This window comes from Arvicola amphibius, chromosome X, assembly GCF_903992535.2.
Source record: "Arvicola amphibius chromosome X, mArvAmp1.2, whole genome shotgun sequence".
Lineage (NCBI taxonomy): Eukaryota > Metazoa > Chordata > Mammalia > Rodentia > Cricetidae > Arvicola > Arvicola amphibius.
In genome coordinates this window covers 72,692,240-72,711,259 of record NC_052065.1, presented here as the reverse complement: position 1 = coordinate 72,711,259, position 19,020 = coordinate 72,692,240, and positions in this window count along the sequence as shown.

The window sequence follows — 19,020 nt, the reverse complement described above, 5'->3', positions numbered from 1 at the left end:
TACTTGTTTCTGTAGTTCCTGTTCATTTACTCAGATTTTCCATATCCAGAATTCCTTCGGTTTGTGTTTTCTTTATTACCTCTATTTCAGTCTTCAAGTCTTCAACTGTTTGTGTTACATGTTTGATTGTTTTTTCTTGGTTTTCTTGGGTGTCTTTGAAGAATTCATTAATTTCTTCCAATTTTTTTGTTTGTTTTTTCCTCCATTTCCTTAAAGGAGTTTTTCATTTCCTCTTTAAAGGTCTCCATCATCTTCATAAAGCTATGTTTAAAGTCATTTTCTTCTGCTTCTTCTGGGTTAGGATGATCAAGTCTTCCTGTTGTGTGACCACTGGGTTCTGGTGTTACCATGTTGTATTTTAGGATGTTGGATGAATTCTTGCATTGGTGCCTACCCATGTCTTCTTTTAAATGAGGCTAGCACTGTCATTGCGCCTTGGTCCAACCCTTGCAGTGGCTGGCTGAGTGTTTGGAAATTTTTCTTGGTCTGCACTGTACTGTCAATGTCTGTGTCTCAGAATGCCTCTGAGGTCTCTCTAAGGCTGTTCTCTTGATCTTCTCTCCTGGTTAGCTCCCTTGGTCCTCTCTCTTGGTCCCCTCAGTGATGTAGCAAGCTCTTGATCCCCCTCAGTACTGTAGCAAGCTCTTAGACCCCTTATTATTGTAACAAGCTCTTAAGTCACCTCAGTATTGGAGCAAGCTGTGTTTCAGAGTTCCACCGAGGTTGCAGGAGGATAGGCAAGTTTGGGGGTGGAGTGCAGCTAGTAGCTTGGAGGGTCAGATGGATAGGGCTGGGTGTTTGGAGGGCCTACCTGTAGGAAGGTCTCCTTCTGGCTGGCTAGAAAAAAACGAGGGAGTTGGGGGAGGGGCCCAGGGTTTTGTCCCACTGTGGAGGTCCTAGAGAGTGGGGTGTCCTGTTGTGTGTCTGTTCACTCACCTCTTAAGTCTCCTCAGTATTGGAGGAAGCTGTGTTTCAGAGTTCCACTGAGATTACAGGAGGATAGGCAAGTTTGGGGGCGGGGTGATGCTAGTAGCTTGGAGGGTCAGGTGGATGGATTTGGGTTTGGGGGATGCCTATCTGCAGGAAGGTCTCCTGCTGGCTGGCTAGAAAAGCCTAGTGAGTTGAGACTCCTTTTTTTGTCTTAGCTTTAGAGCTTAATACATTAGCATCATAATAGGAAGACTGACAGCATTCAAGCAGGCATCGTGGTGGAGAAGTGAATGAGCATTCTAGATCCAGATCTGCAGCAGGAGGAGGAGAGAGAGAGAGGCAGAGCCAGAGCCAGAGAGAGAGTGGGCTTGTCATGGGACTTTGAAACCTAAAACCACACTTAGTGACACCCTTTCCTCAACTATGCCGCCTATTTATTTTAGTTTTGAGATATAATATGCTTACTTCATTTCTTCCTCCACTTCCTTCCTCTAAACCCTCCCATATACGCCTCCTTGCTCTCTTTTAATTTTATGGCTTCTTTTTTCATTAATTGTTATTACATATAGAAACTTCTTTGTCATAGACAAAGACCATTACAGAAAATGACAACCAATCAAAACACAGAATTGTGAAGCCCAGTCTCAACTGATACATCTACAAAACATCCCCCACATCAAAGGCTCAGGAACGAGTGCAGAAGAGGAAACTGGAAAGAGAGTAAGAGCCAGAGGAATGTTGAATTTGCTGTGAGACTGTCTCCTAAAAATATCAGAAGCTACATCCACAAAGTCTTTAATAGCTTTGTAGGTATGCACATGAATTCAGTCCTTCTAACTCTGAGTACCTAAGATTGTAAGTTTCTCCAAAATGACTTCCGTTAAAGAAACTGAAGAACTTTGGTCTCACAACCAAAGAAGAATCCATGCATTTCAATTCTTGCCTACTGTAATTCCATGTTCATGATTTTGAGGAATATCAGAAGACATAATAGGAAACACTACCAATACATACAGCATAAAATATATATGCTGCTTGAGTTTTGCTTCATAACAAACTGGAAAAATAATTCCCCAGGAAAGTATTCCATGAAAAGAAACACTACATAGATCCTGTGTCTGACCACCTGTTTATTAACTCATCCTAATATAAATCTGAGCACAAGTTCTAGTTGGTATTAGAAATTAAAACGTAGAGTCAGATATTAGGGGGGGAAGCAGAATGATCACAGAAGCAAAGCAGCTAAAAAACTAGAGAGTTCTTACCTCTATCAAGGCTCAGACCAAAAGGTGATCCTCTCTCTAGGAATCCTCAGACTGACTGCAGATTGCAGTGTTCTCCACCAACCCTCAGACCACAAAGAGTTCCTCCTCCTGCCTAATATATCTCTCTCTGCCCAGCCATATCCCTCCTGTCTCTACCGTCCTAGTACTGGGATTATAGGTGTGTGACTCCTGGGAGCTGGGAGCACCTTTATGTGAGTTCCAGTTCTCTTTAGACAGATTCAGTCTTATATAGCCCAGGGTGGCCTTGAGTGCTAGGATTTAAAGTGTGTGCTACCAATCCAAGGCTTCTAGTGGCTTAGCTCTGCACTCTGATCTTCAGGCAAACTTTATTTATTAAAATACAAATAAATAACATTTGACTACTTAGTTTTGTTTTTCAGAGCTAACACTCAAGCTTAGCGTTTTATATAGCCAAGCACTCTATCCCTGAGCTAAAGCCTTAACCCATTTGTTCAGGATTGTTACTGTATAGGAAGCCTTAAAGTCTGAGTTCTAGGATAATGCTGACTTCACAAACATAGCAAATTTATGCAGTAAATTTACTTACACAGTAGTTTTCACTGCCCCTGTTCACTAGTTCTCCACTCAGTAGTGTTCATGAGAATGTGACATACACTGACTATATTATATATTGGGGGGAAGTTCTATATGTATGTATGTTTCTGTGGATAATGATTTATAACAGGTTATTTATATGTGGTAAAGCCAATAGAAATAAGGTGGCATAAGATTAATAAAACAATTGAAACTTGATTCTTGTATTTCAAGTGAGTATATAGTTCTCCTCTTCCATTTTACCGAGGAGAATGTAGATTCCTTCCTTATTTATACTAGGGCCAACCCACTGTTCATTATTAAAATAGATTGTGAAAAGAATCTCCATCCAAAACTAAAAAGAAAGCTACGGATTTTCCTGTATGGTAAAACCAATTTGATAATAGTGTTTTACCCAGATTAATGGAAACCTTCAACATAGGAGAAGTAACTTCTTACATTGTTAGAAAGGAATAAACTCATAGCTATACATAATGACCTACACTGAACAGAGTGATTTGATTTTTAAAATACATTTGTATGCAGCAAATCAATCACTATGCAAGAGCCTACTGGAAGTTTGAAAGATTATCTAGAATAGTTATGCCAAGGAATAGAATTTGTTCCCTTTAAAACATCCTTCTTCTGAATATTTGACTTATTCCAGCATGCACTTCAATTAGGCTAAATGTGATATCATAATAGAATCACTGTTCTCCTATAATCACCTTCATGCCATTCAAACTGTTATACTCAGATATCTTACAAGCCTACATTCATTCTTTTTTTGGAGGTGTTGAAATATTTTTTATTGATTTTTATTGAGCTCTACATTTTTTTTCTGCTCCCTTCCCTGTCTCTCCCCTCCCACTTCAACCCTCCCCCAATGTCCCCATGCTCCCAATTTATTTAGTAGATCTTGCTTTTTCTACTTCCCATGTAGATTAGATCTATGTAAGTCTCTCTTAATATTCTTATTGTTGTCTAAATTCTCTGGGATTGTGGTTTGTAGGCTGGTTTTCTTTGCTTTATGTTTAAAACCACCTATGAGTGAGTACATGTGCTAATTGTCTTTCTGAGTCTGGGTTACCTCATACAAAAATGATGTTTTCTAACTACAAACATGTTCCTGCAGAATTCAAGCTGTCGTTATTTTTTTCTGCTGTGTAGTACTCCATTGTGTAAATGTACCACATTTTCCTTACACATTCTTCAGCCGACTGGCATTTAGGTTGTTTCCAGGTTCTGGCTATGACAAACAAAGCTTCTATGAACATAGTTGAGCACATGTCCTTGTGGCATGATTGAGCATCCTTTGGATATACACGCAAAAGTGGTATTGCTGGGCCTTGAAGTAGGTTGTTTCTTAATTTTCTGAGAAATTGCCATGCTGATATCCAAAGTGGCTGTACCATCTTGCACTCCCACCAGCAATGCAGAAGTGTTCCCTTTACCCCACATTCTCTCCAGCATAAGTTGTCATCAGTGTTTTTGATCTTGGCCATTCTTACAGGTGTAAGATGGAATCTCAGAATTGTTTTGATTTGCATTTCTTTGATGACTAAGGAACATACTTTCATTCTTAAGTCATTGAATATGCTGTTTCTCTGCCTCCAATCCTATTTTTACAGTCCTATCCCTCTCACTTTGTTTTTATTTCTATCTCTTTCTCAGTTTATAAAATCTTTTTTGCAGAATTTTTAGTATGACATAAAATTTTTGGTGGCTGCTATAAGCAAACATATAACTACCTTCCCTGGAAACCTAGACAATACATTTCCATTATTAAAATATTATCTGTTTTCCTCTGGATGAGAGTTGAGATTTTCAGCAACAAATATCTGTTGTATTCCCACTATGTCTAAGACATTTTATGAGACATTGTTTAATATGTATGATGAGTGCTGCACAGTATGCATTTCTGGATGACAAGGAAAACTGACCATTCGGAAAATGTATAATTCAGAAGCATATTTAAATTAATAAAATCTTTGGTGTATATCAGTGCACAACTGGAAGGCCAGTACTCAGGAGGCTATAGCAGGATATTCCAAGGAGAAGGTCATCTTGGCTTGATCTGGTCTCAAAAAAAATTAATTAAGTAATACAGTTTTCCTCAGGCTCTCATATTTTCTTAGGCAGTCTTTTAAAAGGGATTTCAACCTTAGTCATCAGGGAAATGCAAATTAAAAGTCTCTGAGATACGGTTTTACACCTGTCAATAAGGCTAATATCAAAAACAGTGATGACAGCCTATGTTGGAAAGGATGTGAAGCAAGGGGAACACTCCTCAACTGCTGGTGGAAGTGCAACTTATAGAGCTACTTTGGAAATCAATATGCCTGTTTCTCAGAAAATTGGGAATCAATCTACATCAAGATCCAGCACTGGGAGCTCACAGACACTAGAAGGACACCTGGGGAGCCTGCATGGTACCTAACTAGGTCTCTGCATGTTGGCGACAATTTTGTAGCCTGGCTTATTTGTGGAACCTCTGGCAGTGGAACCAGGATCTATCTCTGGTGCATGAGGGGGCTTTTTGAAACCCATTCCATATAGTGGGGTGCCTTTCTCAGTCTTGATGGGGGAAAAGGACTTGGTGCTGCCACAACTGAATATTCCAGGCCTTGATGACTCCCCATGAGAGGACTTACCCTTTCTGAGGAGTGGATCCGGTGGGTTGGGGGAAGGTAGAGGGGGAGTGGAAGGAAGACAAAGAGGGGAACTGTGTTTGTTATTTAAAATAAACAAAAATAAATAAACATTAAAAATATACATCAAACAATAAATAAATAAATAAATAAATAAATAAATAGTACTCTAAAACCATTTCATATAAATATTGAAAATATATTCTATTTCAGTTTGGATCAATACTTATCAGTTAAACAGTTTTGTTTGTTTTTAAAGAAAACTGATAAATTCAAATGTCTGCATATAAACAGAAAAAGCATTCCCCTCTTCTGCATAATTAAATGTTTTATTTTAATGTGTGTATAATGTAAAATCAATAAATAATAATTACCACTGATGGTAATTGAATGTTTTTGTAATTTAATTGTCAGCCATGATAAATAATCAGTACACTTATACTGCACTAAATGAATTAGTGTGTCATTTCTAGTACATACATCAGCAGTGTAGTAATGCTGTGACATCTGTTCTTAATGTTTTAAAGATAAAATATCCCTTACTCAGTAAAAAAGGAGTTGCTAGAGATATTTTCAGTGATTGGAAAGCATAGCGCTATCTTCAAAATGATCCTTATAATAAAAGTATTATAATAATGCCTAATAATAAGAGTATTGATCAGGCATTATTTTTTACAACAAATACATTTAGTTCACAGTCAGTTTTCAGTAACAATAGTAAGGTAAAAATCCTTTCTTTCTCCACAAATACATTAGAGAAATCTTAGATTGCTTCATTCTATCAATAGGCTACTCATTAGATATTATAGTGACTAAAGAAGAAAAATATGCTTAGCAAATAAAAATCCAAGGTACTATATTGAGGGCATGAATATTGTTCACTGCTGATCTGAAATATATTAGTTAATATGCCTGGTCCACTGAAGACAGTCTTGAGGAATAGCTGTGAGCCTTTCAGCTTACCTTCTAATACATCTCAATATGTTAAACAGACAAAGAGCTGTGGTTTTACTTAAGTCTCCAACCTTTGTCTCCAAGTTCACAGTGATGTCTGACAAGAATAAAAGAGCAGCAATTGCCCAAAGCAATTTCTTTTAAAAAAAAATATGTAAAGCTCTGTTCTGCACAAAATTCTTTCCCATTTTCAGAACCTCCATCAGGTGTCTTCTTGCTCTGTGATAAGTAATTGGCCTTTGGCTTTCTTTTTTTAAAATTGATTTTTATTGAGCTCTATATTTTTCTCTGCTCCCCTCCCTGCCTCTCCCCTCCATCCAACCCTCCCCCAAGGTCCCCAAGCTCCCAATGTACTCAGGAGATCTTGTCTTTTTCTACTTCCCATGTAGATTAGATCTATGTATGTCTCTCTTAGGGTCCTCATTGTTATCTTAAGTTCTCTGGGATAAGGAAAATGTGGTATATTTACACAATGGAGTACTACACAGCAGAAAAAAATAACGACATTTTTAATTTTGCAGGCAAATGGATGGAAGTAGAAAACATCATTTTTGAGTGAGGTAACCCAGACACAGCAAGACAAGTATCACATGTTCTCACTCATAAGTGGTTTTTTAAACATAAAGCAAAGAAAACCAGCCCACAAATCACAATCCCAGGCCTTTGGCTTTCTAAGGAATCAGGCTCTCTCTCTCTCTCTCCCCCCTCTCTCTCCCTCATCTCTCTCTCCTTCTATACAACTGTTTACACCTTTCAGATTGCTTGGTCTTAATGCAATATTATGACCATTGAATAGGAAATTTGAATGTGGTAACAGCAAATGCTTCACTAGTGACTGATAATCTATGGACTAAAATGTATTTTAATGTAAGCTGGTGATTATATCCTCCTTCATTATTGACTTCGAAGTGATTTGTTTTAAACATAAATTGTTTATTATGCTACTTGCTAAAACTTCTCAGTTTATGTACTTTCTTTGGCTAAATTACACTTATCTATGTTGTCTAGAGGATTTTTTTATATGAAGTATGCCTCAGGGTTCACTCCCTTTCAGTTAAGAAAATGTTTTTCAATTAACTTATCTAATTTCTTCACTTACACCGTAAAGTCAATTTTGAGCTTCACATATCAGAACAGAAAAAAATGTCAAGTTGAAGATGTGACCTGATTTTATATTAAAAATAAGTGTCATTGCTCCCCATTAACTAAAGATGCTATTATCATTATTAATAATGGTTCTTAAATAATTCTGCTTGAAATTAAAACAAAAATGAACAAAAATGTCTCATGTTTCATAAAGTGTCTCACCTTTTCCAAGTTTTTCATTTTTTAATTAAAATATAATTACATCATTTTCTCCCTTTCGTTTTCACCTTCCAACCTCTCCCAAACATCCCTTTGCGCTCTCTCTCTCTCTCTCTTTCTCTCTCTCTCTCTCTCTCTCTCTCTCTCTCTCTCTCTCTCTCTCGCTTTAATCACTGTGACATGCACGCACACAGAGAGAGAGAGAAAGAAAGAGAGAACTTGCTTATTCCATATAATATTACTTTTATATATATGATTTCAGGGCTTGATCACTTGGTATTGGATAACCAACTAAGACAAGATCTCCTGAGTAAATTGGGAGTGTGGGGGGATTCACAAAAGAGGGTATAAGGGGAGGACGAAGGGAGGGGAACAGAGAAAAATGTATAGTACAATTAAAACAATAAAAAGAAAGCAAAAAATCCACATGCAAATGCACAGTAGATCACATTATGTTCCATCATAGACACGTGTTTCATTTAGCATAACCAGCAAATTTTAAATCAGTAAGAACCCTTATTTCACTACTTTCTTGCAAGTGACCTATCCTGCGTTTACCACTATCTAGTGACATGTATTTAATAATTCTACTTTTCAAAACCAGTTGCATACAATTTTGAAAAGTAAAAGAATGTAGAAATTGGAAGATAAAATATTAGAAAGAATCAGTCTAAAATATCTGTCAGGCCATCATTGACTATAACTTAAAATTTTCTGATTTCAAAAAATTAGAGTTTCTCCAAATTTCTTGCATGTTAAGATTTTATTTATTGATTAAACTACAAGCAATGCAGATTATGTATTCCTTTGTATTTTAAACCTATTGAAACTCTATGCTAAAATAATATTTCTTTCTACTGACTTATCGCATTGTTTCCAATAATAATTTTCTATTTATAAAATGTGCTGCCATTTGCAGCTCTTATCTTGAGAAGTTTCTGTGTATGCACGTTCCTGAGATGCTGTCACTAATGATTTCCTTGCATTCGTGACTACATAAATATTGTGCTGATGGAATAATGTTAACATTTGGTCCAATATTTTAGAATTCTTTCATAAATAAGATACTCAACCAGCTACCACTCTCACTTTGTCTGTCTGTCATTCTCTTTCTGTGCTTGTGTGTGGGTGGGGAGGAGTGTGGGGTGTGTGTGTGTTAACCAAACTCTGTAGGAACTATAAGGTGTTTATGATTTTTTAGCAGTCAACTGCCATTATATTTCAGAGTCACACAAATATGAACTTCTGTGTGGAAAGTGACCTTTGTTTAAACTAAGCAACAGAAATTACAAAATTTTAGTATAGTTTTCTTAAAAATCAAATGCAGCCCTACTGACAACAAAAGGGAACATCCATAGAAATATTTGGATTTGGATTTGTTTTATTTTAAAAACTACTATTTGGTAACATACACTACTCATTTGAAATTATCTAAGGGCTAGAGATGTACATCAATAAATAGAAAGATGTTTTCCTAGCCTACCACGTGTGAAGTCCTAGATTCAATCCTACTGTCAATAATATCAACTGTTCTGTAATTTAGAAATACAATGAGTTCTATATAATGCTTGGATTTAGTTCAGTTCTCCCACAGGAACACTATGAAAATACTGAGCATGCCAAACAGGCAGTTAAATCACCCATCTAGTTGAAGAAGGGCTGGAGTGCTTAGGCTAGTTCTTTTGTGTCTGCCAGTAAGTGAAATCTTTAAATAGGAATGGTGGGTTCTGGGTCTCTAGGTTAGCAACCACTTTTCACTCCCAGTCATTGGAACCAAAGCTCATTAATCTATGTCTTGTAAAAAGTTATAGAGGTCACATTAAAAATGTGGGCCAAACAACAGTTTCTCCATCTGGGCTAGAGAGGAAAGCAAATCTAAGAGTAGATGTTTGAGTAGTGTCTTAGTGCTGTTGCTTATATTAGACTTAAATCCAGCTGATGACTTAGAATTAGACATCTATTGATTGATTTGACTATATGATGTTGTTATATTATGTTTTAAACCACTTCTATTTGAGAAGGATAAAGTCAAATTTGTTCATGTCATATAAAATATTTAAAGTAATATAAAATACTTAGTTTTTTATTATATTTCTCATTCTTTTATTCATTATTTTTATTTGTAAATAGAATCTAAGTTGAAAAATAGTTAAGTGCCTGTGACATACCACCAGTGTAATATTGCGTACAACTACTTAAAATTTAAAATATGAAAACTTATGAACTTAATAAATATTTTTTAAAACATGAAAATTTTATGATAAAAGTAAAATTTTTAAAAAACATTAATTTTTATTGTAACAAATATGCTTCCTTAACTTGATTTCTTGTGCTTATTTCTTCATCTGTATTATCAGATTGAGGAATGGAGTCAGTAATAGAATCCTTTGTTTAGTAGGTACTAGACTCGGTTAAATTTGCAATTTGCACACACACACACACACACACACACACAGGTTTACCAACTTAAATAAATCATTTGTTTGGGGGTATTTAAAAGTCATTAATGAGAATTTTATAATAGAAAATTAAAGGAACATTAATTAAATAAATGATTCTTTTCTCAAAAAACTAAAGATGTTTAATTATGAGACAAATATTTCACTTTCTATTTAACATACATGTTCTGTGTTCATCAACATTTCTTATTTAAGATTACTCTGTAGGGAAGAAGTTAGGTTACAATAATCCATTAGATGGAAACCTCTCAAGTGGGAACCCTGGAGAGGGAAATGATGTGGCTTCTTAGAGAGGCAGTGAGACCCTACATCATTGTGTCCTATGTCATCACAAGAGTGAGAGACAGTGATAAAAATTAGAAATGATTTAAGGCAAAGACAAAAATTTAAAATCTAAGTGATCAGAAGCAATTAAATTCGGAAAAAATGTAATAAACCTATCTGCTGTGATCCTAATAAATCAATACATATTAGAAGAAGTTCTCAAAAATGGAATTCCCAATTTATAAATAAAAAGAATTTGTAAATTCAGAGGATAATGATGCATAAAAGTAATTCCATCATTTAGAGGCTGAAGCAAGAAGGTTACAAATTCCAGAACAACCTAAGATAGTCAATGAAACCCCATCTGAATGACTGACTGACTGAATAATAAATAAATGAATAAATAAATAAAAAAATAAATAATAATCTGTAAGTAAAAGAAAATGGAGAATAAATTTAAACACAATGTGGTCAAATAAGGAAAGGATGGATGAATTTTAAAAAGGAGTCTCACAAAGGATGAGAAAATAAACATTATAAAGATATGCTTTTTTCTTTTTTTTCTCATTTTTTATTAAAGATTTCCATCTCCTCCCCTCCTCCTCCCCCTTCCCTCCCCTCCCTACCACCCATACCCCCACTCCACCCCTCTCCAAAGACAAAGAGCCATCAGGGTTCCCTTCACTATGTTCAGTCCATGGTCCTCCCAGCTCCCCCTAAGTCCAGGAAGTGAGCAACCAAACTGACAAGGCTCACAGTGAGCCCGTCCATGCTGTAGAGTTCATGTTCATTGCCATTGTCCTTGGTTTCTCAGTCCTCCTCCACCGTCAGCCACATTCAGAGAGTCCGGTTTGGTTCCCTGTTCCATCAGGGGAGTTTTAAAAAGGAGTCTCACAAAGGATGAGAAAATAAACATTATAAAGATATGTTTTTAATGGCACAGATACACATATCTATACACCAAAAGAAAGAAGGATGCCAAAGAAGTGCTGAGAACTATGAAATTAAAAGAAAAAAAAAACATGTAAAGTTCTTTGAAAACTACACATATAGAGCAAGCCTCCCCAAGTTTGTTGAGTACCTGTTGTGCTGGTAATTTCCTAAACTGGCTCTCCTATCCTTTTCATCTTTATTGCTGATTTCCTCTTTGGTGAGAACATATCCTCCAATCCCTTTCTGAATAATAAATAAAAGACACTTTTAAATGAATGAGGAAACAAATATTTAAGGAATGTCTCTGCCATAAGAAAACAGAGGCCATTGGCTTTCTGTACATTGCCTTTATTATGTTTAGGTATGTTATTTGCATCCCTGTTCTCTCCAAGACATTTATCATGAAGGAATGTTGTATTGTGTCAAAAGCTTTTAAGGCATCTAATAAGATGATCATGTGGTTTTTATTTTTTGTTTATAAAGGTGGATTACGTTGACAGATTTTCATATGTTGAACCATCCCTGAATCTCTGGGATGAAACCAACTTGATCATGGTGACAACAATGTGGACCCTAAGAGAGACATACATAGATCTAATCTACATAGGAAGTAGAAAAAGACAAGATCTCCTGAGTAAATTTCGAGTATAGGGACCTTGGGAGAGGGCTGAAGGTGGGGGGGGGGGGGCAGGGAAAGGAACAGAGAAGATATAGAGCTCAATAAAAATCAAGAAAAAAAGAAAAACAAAGTCCAAATTAAACATAACAATTTCAGAGCAAAAAGAAAAATAGAGCTAAGTATTAAACTTTGAAAATTTGCTGGGCAGTGGTAGTGCACGCCTTTAATCCCAGCACTCCTTTAATCCCAGCACTCGGCAGGCAGAGGCAGGCAGATCTCTGTGAGTTTGAGGCTGGCCTGATCTATAAGAGCTAGTTCCAGGACAGGCTCCAAAGTTTCTGAGAAACCCTGTCTCGAAAAATCAAAAACCAAACCCCCCAAAAACCCTTTGAAAATTAATACATAATATGCTGAGAAAATAACATGTCTAAAACAATAACAATACCTTGAAAATAGCTAGAACAGCACAAAACAAGTGTCCTGGAAATTTAAACATAATGTAATAGAGAATAAGCTCTACATTCTCTTGCTAACTATACCACACTGGGGGACATACACTCGTGTTCTAAAGGTTTAATGTAGCCTCAAATTAACCTGCAGATTGCAGAATGTATAGGATGGATTGTGCATAAATGATTAATTCCCCCCTCAAAACTTCACTAGAATTATAGAAAAGAATGTGTAAAATCTTCCTTGTATCAGATAACAAAAGTAAAAATTAAAAAGTGGAGAAACAATGGCAAATCTATGTCCAGTCAATAACCTTCAAAAAGGACTGCTACTATTAAGGAAGATTGAAAATAAGCACCCAACTTATTTTAAGGCAGAGGAAAGTTTCACTTCACACTGCTTTACTAAGACACAGTCATTTCTTCTTTTGCTTAAGCTTCTTGACATCACTTCTGTGCTCTTTGTGTCCCACGAATATGGCTTATAGAAGAATAAATTTCATTATTCTCTGGGTGGTAAGCTGAACAGATTCCCAAATGTCAGCACTAAGACCTCATTAAAACCAGACACAATTTTAGTGGTCTAGTTTATTTTCAGCTACAACCTTTTGAGCTTTGCATGAGTAAATGAATTTTAGTTATCCCAAATTATCACAAAAATATTTCCTCAAATTACATTCTATCAGATTTAATGTTTTCACTTTCTCAAACACAGATTTTAATTCACTTAGAAATAAAGATTTTTGGCTCTTGATTTTTTTTTTTTCATTTTTGATGTCTGAGTGTTTTCCCTGCATGTACTTTTGTGCAATATGTGCAAGCCTGGTATCAGAGGAGTTAGAAGAGAGTGTCAGATCTTCTAGGACTGGAGTTACAGACAATTGTGAGATAGCATGTGAATGCTAGAAGCTAAACTCAGGTCCTCAGCAAGAACAGCAAATACTCTAACCATTAACGCCTAAACCATTTTTTTCTAGGCCTGGAGAACTGGGTTCTTTTGGTAGTATTGTAATAAATGTCTTTTGGGATAGATATAAAATGGTGCATTTTGGGGTAAAACAGTTTTCCACCTTTCCATTGTTCTGCTTTGTAAATAATTTACATATTTGGATCTGCTTCTAAATTCTGTGTTAATCTACTTTTCAGTTCCTCTGTCAATACTACTGTATCCTTGTCAATATATGTTATTTTGAAGTCTTGATATACAGTACTTCAGTTTCATTGTTCCCTACAAAGATTTTTTTTGGGTATGGGAAGTTCTTCTCTATATGTGTTGCTTTTATTGGTTAATGAATAAAGAATCTACCTTGGCCTCTGATAGGGTAGAGTAGAGCTAAGTAGGGAAATCTAAACTGAATGCTTGGAGAAAAAAGGCAGAGTCAGAGAGATGCCATGGAGCCACCAGAGGAGTAAGATGCAAGCTGCCAGCAGAAACCTTGCCAGTAGGCCATGAACCCCATGATAAAATATAAAATAATAGAAATGGGCTAATTTAATATGTAAGAGCTTGCTAGGAATATGCTAGGGTTATTGGCCAAGCAGTGTTTTAAATAATATAGTTTCTGTATGATTATTTTGGGTCTGAGTGGCTGGGAACAAACAAGTGACTCCAACATACAACAATCCTCTTACAAATAATATTTGTAAAAATAATTTTCAAATAATTTATCAGAATATATAAAATGTGATTGAACTATTGCCAAATAACACAAAATGTAACAAATAGCACACAACTGATATATTTAAAAGATTGTCTCTTTCAGTTTCTGAACATGGCACATCACTCCATTAATCAGAATTTCTTAATTTTTCTCAGTAATATTTTATGTCTTTGTGCAGGGTCTTTCATATCTCTTGTTAGATTTTGGTTCTTTTCCTTGTTTGACATTTTTATAAATGACATATTTTTATAAAACACAATATGGATGAATTTTTATATGTCAAACTTTTATTCAGAAAGCATACTAAATACATTTATTGTTTCTAATACACATGTACACATTTTTAGATTGTTTCCACACATAACAACATCAAATGCTACTATAGTTTGAATACAGTTTCTCACCTATAGATTCATGTGCTAAAACCTTGATGCCCATTGTAGAACCTTTAATAGGTAGGGCTTAATACAAAATTATGAATACCAATAAAACATTCTTGCTAATGATTAATTAATTTTTCTATTTCATGGGTCAGTTCCTAAGAGAGTACTTTATAAAGAGACTAAGATTAGTGTTTGAGTGTCTTTTGATTCTGACATGCTATGTGATTGCTACCTCTAACTTATATACAGAATATAAAGTCATGCATCACCTTTTGATATGGGAAGGAAGATATTTTAAGATACTAAACATAGGAATCTACATGATATTGGACTTTCAACTTTATAAACTGTAAGTAAGCCTCTTTCTTTGTAAGGGATGTAGGTACAGTTTTTTTGCCGTAACAGAAAACAAAGTAATATATATATATATATATATATATATATGTGTGTGTGTGTGTGTGTGTGTGTGTGTGTGTGTGTCATAAAAATAAGTTTTCACTTCCAACACTTCTTTCTTTAATTTTCTATTCATTTTTATTAACTCTTCTGAGAATATCATACAATGTATTATAGTTATCCTTTAACTCTGGCTCTCATAATCATTTCACCCTCTCTTCCACAATGATCCCTGAAGTGTTTCTTAATTATGTGACTGATCTTTTTAGTGTGCCAATTTCTCACATTCATACCAGAATTTATTGTCGTGTGTGTGTGTGTGTGTGTGTGTGTGTTGTAGAACATTTACTGAATGAAATACTATCCATCTGTTAAGGAAAATGAAAATATGGTATCTGTAGACAAATGTATGAAACTGTAAACTTTTCTTCTGAATGAGGTAATTAAAAACCAGAAACACAAATGTTGCATGTTTTCTTTATTTTTTGGTGTTTTCTTTGAATATTTATGTAAATGCATTCCAACTGAAATATGTATAGAGATCCGGAAATTACTAAGGGGCCATGCAAAAGGGTCTTTCTAGAGAAGGGAAATAGAACACAGTGTTTTAAAGGGATAATGAACAATAATAGCACAGTAAATGTTGAAATGGATAGGCGATGGAGCACAAGGTAGAAGAGGGAATATGGGGAGGAACAGGTAACACTAAATACCATTCCAAAAAGTCATATGGAATTTTACTGCTATAGAGACATCCTAAAATATATACACATATAAAATAGTTAGAGGTGTTCCACTATAATTGGGTAAAAATGACCCTAGAAGACACTACTCATTAAGAAATTAAAAGACTAGTGTCAAGAATGTGTTACTTATTTTAAAGTTGTACCACATTTTCATTATCTATTCATTTCCTTTCATATTCTACTCATCACATTACATTATCTATTCATCAATTTATTAATATCCAAACTGTTTTTTATTTCATGCTTGTAGTGAATTGAGCAGCAATAGACACAGATGAGCAAGTATCTACATAGTAAGATATAAAGTCATTTGAGCATTTGCTGAAGAAAGGTGAAACAGAATTATGTGGCTGATCTATTTATAGCTTTTGGCGGCTGAGCTTCTGTTGCTATGATAAAAACACCATGACAAAGAAGTCTTAAAGAAGAAAGCAGTTTACCTTGGCTAATGGTTCCAGAGGAGTTGAATACACAATGGTGTGGATACCATAGCAGTATCATCAGAAAGCTGGGAACTCACCTTTGAAACTGAAAGTACAAAACAGAGCTAACTGGAAATGGCAAGAGGCTTTTAATATCAAAGTCGGTCTCCAGTGGCATGTCCTCCAGCAAGGCAGAACTACCTAACCATCTTGAAACACCACGAACAACTAGGTAAAAATTATTCAAATGCCTGAGCCTAGAGAGTACATTTCTCTTTCAAACCACCACAGTCAGCAAACATTGATGACAATTCCCACCAGGCTTCACCTCTTAATGGCCCCACCATCTCTTAACCCCAACATATTGGAGAACAAAATTTCAACAAATGAATCCTTGGTAAGCAAACTGCATCCAAACAATAGCACTATTGTGCTCATTAGTTTCATATTTTGCAATATAAAGCTGATAATTATCATTTTCTCTATAATTGCAAAACATGATTTCTTTTTAACTTCAACTTAAATATGCCCTCTTAATTTTCTTTTACCCTTTACTGGGTTCTAAATGTGTATTGTCTCTCAATTCTTTTACAATTAATATATTTTAACTTCTACACAGTAGTTGTACAGGATTACAAGGTACAAGGTGATATTGTAGTCAATCTACAATAGGTAATTATCATATTGGGGTAATTAGTGTAACACTTACTTCAATTGTTCATCATTTCTTTGCGTTAGAAATATTCAAAAATTCTTTTTTGCTAGTTATTTTGAAATATACAATTAATTGTCACCACTTAAATGTTTGCCTTTTATATCTTCTTGTAAGGATGTAAGGAAATTTGGGGAATTTTTTTTTATTGCAGGAATTTGAATATATATTGGCATATTTAATTAGTTATAACACATTCTTTAAAAACATAGATAATAGTAAGAATAAGATTAATAACAAAGAGATTTGTTTAACTACAAAAATAATGCTATACATCTTCATTTGCCATAGCAAACAATCTTACAAATATTCGCCCATACCTATGTTTTGAAGTTATGGAAAATCATATTAGGGTGAGTAAAATATGAGCCAGCCATCTTATTTCAAATCTAATAATTATTGGAATAGCCTCATATGTATTCACCACATAGCCCAAGTACAAACTTGCTAGTTGGCAGTCTTTTCAGATGAACTCTTATCAGTAATAAATGTTTATCAATGCAGACTCTCAGTAGAGGAGAAGCAATAGCCTACTTGCATGAAAGAATTATCTATTGTTCCCTTGTGGTAACATCAAAAGCAATTTAAGCAGCTAACACTTGGAAAAATGGATCTTTGTGTAAGCTTATTTGTCTCAAGGGAAGCTCTACTTGGTATCCTAGAATTATTTTATTTACATGGGACTTTACAGTCATTTCCCTCTTCCATTAGACCATTTAGGGATATTTTCATAACATACCCTTTCTTGGGTTTTGGCCTTTTTAAATGTTTTCAATAATAGTGCACAAGAAGAAATAACTGACAAAGTAGGCATATTACACTCTGCGCCTGTTACAGAGAAGATATAGTCTATCCTTTGGGGAAAAATTAAAGTGTGAAGTAAATGTATAAAACAGAATCAATTCAGGACAGAAAACTTAATTATTTCTCTTAAATAATGACCCCCCTACCTTTTGGTTTGTTGCTTGGGGAGCATTAAAATTTACTTATTGGTTTGAGTTAATATATTAGGAAGATCTAAGACCCAAGGAATTATTTTTAATCTCTAAAAAGTGCCAGCAGTGTCAAGTACCAAACTGCAAAGAAGTTCTGTCAGCCCTCAAGCAGTATTTAATGGAGCACTGACATGGATCTTGATCTAATTTGGAGCACCTTTCTGCGATGTTATCTATAGGAACAAGTTATATTGCATTTGTTTAGGCAAAGATATTGGACTTGCAAATTAAAATTCCAGGTGAAAAAGTGCTGTGTTGCCTTCTTAGAATATATGACAAGGGCTTTTTTCTCACCACAGTCACTTCAAGTTCTTAATATTGGCAAAATCTAATTAACAATATTTTTAAGCACACTTTTATAACAACACTGATATGTACACGTCAAATTCCAAAACTGTTTGCAAAGGGACTTGCAATTTTATAAATGTTTCAGACATTTAATATGCTCTCAAGTTTAGCCCTCTATTCATAATTAAAAGCAATTCTTTAAATTATCCCAGAGATAAAATATTACTAGCAGTGATAACTGTACCAGTGTTACCTTGTTCTCAAGTAAACTGAGTGTTTCTGTTTGCTTGATATGTTTACTCAGCTCCCATTAATGTGAGCAAGCAATCCCTAAGGATAAAAAAAAAGAAATCATAGATCTGGCAAAAGAAATACAAGCTCAGGAAGTTTCATTCTGCAAAGGGATGTGAAATTCCTCCTGACACAACAAGAGCAGCAAGTAAACTTAGTAGAGAGAGAAAGGACTTGAGATGAAAAGCAATTTTCCTATCAAATCACACCAATAAAAGTCACTGAGATTTTGGTCATCTGGTTGGGAGAGTTTGGGTGCCTTTAGTGCATTGCAGTTTTACAACAATGCTAAAGAAAACAAAGCATGTTTATTTAATTCACAATTATTATAAAAGTTTGCTGTTTATTGAATTATGTTAAAGAGCCTTTGAGAAAAGAAAAAAAATTGCAAGTTTTTGTTTTTCTCTACCAATCCCAAGTTTTCAAAATGAAAGGAGCACTCACAGTATATTTGGAATTCCTTTCTCAAACTCCTACCGATATTGGATTCTCTAAATATACTTAGATGGAAGGGCCTAGAGATAGAGGTTGGGGAGGAATGAACTAAGACAGTGTCTTCTGGACATGACAGGATCATTGCACTCCTGATCTCACAACAACTGTGGTTGCTTGCACAGTACCTGTACAAGTGAATTAACATTCCAACATGGGGGAAAAGTAAAAAAAAAAAAAAATTCCCCCAATTAAAAAAAAAAGTTTGTTTAGGACATGGCATGGTGACCATGGTAGGTAGATTGATCAT